Raw genomic sequence first — 4985 nt, 5'->3', positions numbered from 1 at the left:
AAAAAAATTCATAAAAACCTAAGTGTCATTTAACTCATGTAAATGATCGTTACACGTGCAAGAGACTTGTATTAAGAAGCTGATATTTATATATATATATATATAAAAAAGAATCTTGAAGTGGTGAAAAAACACAGAAACACGAGAAACAATGTAACTTGACATTTAGAATTGTGGCTGTTCTAGTTTAGACACACGTCATCTCTGATTCATAGAACCTATGCTCAAAAGCTTTTCTTTCATTGTCATTTTAAAAGTATGTAGAGCAAAACTGCATTATCTAATGTATTCTAGTCACCTTTTAAGACGTTAAGGCGTGATCTGAGGGAAATTTGGCTGCTATTTCTACAAGTTTGGGTGATCATATAGAGATTCCTTTGCTGGTTCTACTTCCCTTAGGTATCATAGGTTACATATTTAGAATGCAGTCTATAACCGCATGATTTAATAACCATAAACGCAAAGAAAAATTAGCAGAGGCACATGTTTCGAATCAGATATAGCAGTCTTTGAATGTATGTGTGTTCAGAACCAAATGGAGCAATATCAATAACAGAATAACCAGTTTGTGTATATGAAATACGTGCTTCCCCTAAATGTAAGGCAATAATAGTGAATATCTGTCTTGAAAGACAGTTGTAATTACACGGACGTGAGTGTAAATTGTAAGAAACTAATAAAATGGTGGAAATGATTGCTATGGAAGTTCGCTAAGCACCACTCACAGACGTCGCCTTTGTGTAGTATATCTAGTGAATGAAAGTCATTCATTTTACAGCGTTGCCATTCATAGCTCCTTTATCCTAACGAAACCGCTTAGCGCATCTATTAATCCAGCTATTTCAAGTAAATTTACAAGAGTTGATCGCTGCAATATTCCCAACAGACAAGTATGGAGCGTGGATGACTAAAGGAGGAAACGAAATAAACTACAATAAAGGTTTACGCAATGCTATTAACTTCGGCATTTTCTCTTTTTACTCGGTCATTCTTTTATTGGTTTCAGTGGTTAGGCTGTGGCCATGTTAGAGTGCCACCATGGGAGAAGAAGGTTTAGTCGATCTAATAAGCCCTTGGAACTTGACTGGTACATATTTCAATGTTTCTAGAAGAATAAACCAGAAAACTGAAACTGACAGAATTTGAACATAGACCGAATACTTACAACATAACTAAACGCAAAACGCTTAGTTGGTGTTCTAACGCTTTACTCATATGTTCGCCGCTGCGCTTCGACTGCTATGTTGCTGCACTACACTGAAACATGGACGACCATGAAAACAACAAATTGCTCTGTTCAGTTAGGATTGCTCTGGGTGAAACTACTACTATTACTACTACTACTACTACTACTACTACTACTACTACTACTACTGCTGCTGCTGCTGCTGCTGCTGCTGCTGCTGCTGCTGCTGCTGCCGCTACTACTACTACTACTACTACTACTACTACTACTACTACTACTACTACTAGTAGTAGTAGTAGTAGTAGTGGTGACCACACTTATATATACTTCTTTATATATATATACATGAAATATGTTATGTTTGAATTACAATAAATATATCATAATAGTTTTCTACTCTGATCCTGTGCGTGACAATTCAATATTACAACTATTGACCAGAAAACTACATCAGTAACTTACAGTTATTCATTTGTTAATACACATTCACCTTTTAACTGCTTCACTGTAAGAAAAAGAATGGGAGATAAAATGTTTATGTCGTTTACAACGAACAGAGTTGAAAAGGTGTAGGGCATTAATTCAAAGTTTTCATTAGGGATACCGATACTATATCATCCGAATACAATTTATTTTTTATCTCAAGGAAGTGGGTCATTGACGATAGTCTTGGTCATTTAGCTTAGAAGTGAGATATAATTTACAGAAACTGATATTCGGTTTCAACTGCGAGAAGTTAATGTGATAGTAAAGAGCTTAAGGCAAAGACTTTTAGATGGATGGGAAGTGTTTCTTTAATTTAAAACATAAATATTCAAAGGTAGTGGTATAACAACAGCTATATTGAGAGGTGATTTAAACTAGATGGTATTTTGCTTTCTAAACGTTATATTTATGTATTCAGTGTTAAAGATAATCGAATCATTCATTTAATATTGGCACATGGTCAGTAATTACGAGGGATGGCAAACGTCAATTATATCGACCCTTGTGTTGAATTGATGGTAACTATTTTATCGATGACGAAAGGAAAGTCGGTGGTATTTGAATTCAGAACGCAAAGACAGAAGAAATGCCGCTAAGCATTTTGTCCGGCGTGCTAACGATTCAGCCAGCATGCCGTCTTATACTCATTTAATATTATAGATTATCTATCATCACTAATTCGCTGCATCTTTTAACTATGTTTTGTGTCTATTAATGTATTCATGTAAAATGATCATTAATAGCATTTATCTATATTTACTATACCATCTTTCAAACTGAAGTCCATTTTTATCTACTCCCATTTCTACCAAACCGGCTTTGATACCAAATTTTCTTCCTCTTGCATCTTTACACCATATTCTACTTAATCTTTGATCAATAATCCTCCCCTCGTTCCTGTTTTCATGTATTCATTTATCATCTTAATCTTCCTTAACGTTTACGTCAACCTGAAAGGTAACCATTTAGCATCTTTAACATATCTCCTTTGTCATCAGCTAATGACTGTTGGAAAGCTACCGTACTCACTTTAATATGAATATCTTCAAACTTTCTGTCATAGATCCTTGACTTTAGAATCCTACAACACTTGCCTTCAGGCTTCAATATTTTTTCGGACTCTTGTTTGGCTAATGGTTTGTTGACATATGTTCCACTCCACTGTACTACTACTACTACTACTACTACTACTACTACTACTACTACTACTACTACTACTACTACTACTACTACTACTACTACTACTACTCTTTTTCACTGGTCTTCAGTTTTATGTTAACATCCGCTGGGTAGCTAATTTCCACAACTGTGCACAGCTTCTCTTCTTTATTCCAAATCATTATATTAGATATGTTGTGCTTACATTTTACTGAGGTCTTCACTAGTACATTCCACCAGTATTCCTTTTTATTTTGAGTGGCTATGGCTTCTATCATATTGTGGGTTCTTATTTCTTTGTCCTCGGTATTATCCTTCCGATGGATTTCATTATAGAGTGGTGTCCTAGCTACAACATCATGTCTCATCGGTAGATAATAGCGTGATGACATTTCAAGATGGTGGCCCACAATGACATTTTCGGAAAACTGTTTATGATGTGGGTGATATCTTCAGTGTGAACTTCACAAAGTCTGCATCGGTTGTCACATTTTACGGCTTTTCCTGCTTCTGTATCCCTTTTGTGCATCAGGTACTTGATTGATATTTCCTTTTCCTGGATTGCAAACACATACCCTTCAAAGTGAGAAGTAGTAATCTGGCTATTGGTACATGATAAACGGCTTAAGGATCAATGTTACTATCATTAAAGAACTTTCTACTGACATATCCATGCTTAGGCTTCTGCTCATAGAGACTGATCCTGTCATCTGATGATACGTTGCGGTAGAGTCGTGCGACTTTTTTGGGCATGTATTCTAGGTTATCAGACAAAGAGTGTTGCTGAAGGAGTTGCCTTCCAAATCATGATGTTATCAGCCACACGTATGCAAACTTGGTCAAGGGATGCACTTGGACACTTGGTGGTTAAAGGATGTTGCCACAGGGATGTGATACGACATTCAAAGGCAGTTTGGATCGATGTTAAGCCTCCGCCGTCTTGTTTCCGTTTTAGGTAGGGGCACTCTACGTCACTGTTGATGTGGAAATTATGTATGCTGGTTAGTATCTCTCGAGTTTTCACATCAACGGCTCAGTTCTCATCAAGTATCCAATCAATGTTGGTGTGAGTACTGGCACTGCAAACACATTGTGGGCCACTGTTTTATTGAATGCAGAAAGTTCTGATTTCCAAATTTTCTTAATTCGGCTCTAATATTCTTTAGTGACATGTGTTATGTTACAGGTGCCATTGTAAGATATAGTTTCATCCACCCTGAGATACCTGTAACATTCCTAGTCAGATACAGGGGAAACAGTCAATTCATTGATGGAGATGTTACTAGTCTGGTTTATAGTTTTCCCCCTTTTCGCAACCATATAACATTTATCCTGACCAAATTCCAGCTTTACATCCTTTGAGAATGTTGTAACTAAGTCAAGGCTCATTTTCATCTCATGCATATTTTTTGTATAAAGTTTTAAGCCATCCACAAAGAAACGGCGTGTAATTTTGGTATTTTTGTTTCCTTGTGAACCAGTGAAATATCCTTTAGACTTCCTTAACATGAATGAAAAGGGGTTTGCAGAAATTATAAACATCACAGAGAGGCTATCTCCATGGAATATGCCTTTGCGATACTGTATTCTATCGGTGATAAAACAGTCACTCTTTGTGTTTAATTTCAAGATGGTGGCCGCAATAAAGTCAGGTCAGCTATGGCATTGACTATTCTCATTGGAACTTTTGTAAGTTGAAGGGCTTCTAGCATCCATGAATGAGGAACAGAGTCAAAGGCTTTCTTGTAGTCTAACCACATTTAAACTAAGTTCCTCCTATGCTCTCGCACCTCTGACATCAGAGGTGAATTGCTTCGAGTTCTGCTGTCCGCTTAACACTGTGTGGTGACCACAACTGAGAGCAATAGTCTAGGCGGCTCAGAACAAATGTCTTCCATAGAATCAACATGACTTTTTGATCCCTTGTACGGAAAGTCCTCAGTATCCACCCCGCCAGTTGTCTGCACCTTGCTGTCAACTTGACAATGTGCATGTGAAATGATGCACCACTACACATGTTGATGCCCAGATCTCTCACTGTTTGTGGTTCTGGGATTGCAGTACCTCCAGGCCCTGTGTATGCCAGTTGGGAGGTACTTGTGGTCTTGTAGCGCAGTACTTGAAATTTCTTTGCATTGAACTGCATATTATTTTG

Source organism: Octopus bimaculoides, chromosome 2 (genome assembly GCF_001194135.2).
Source record: "Octopus bimaculoides isolate UCB-OBI-ISO-001 chromosome 2, ASM119413v2, whole genome shotgun sequence".
NCBI lineage: Eukaryota > Metazoa > Mollusca > Cephalopoda > Octopoda > Octopodidae > Octopus > Octopus bimaculoides.
Note: the sequence above shows the minus strand (reverse complement) of the source record.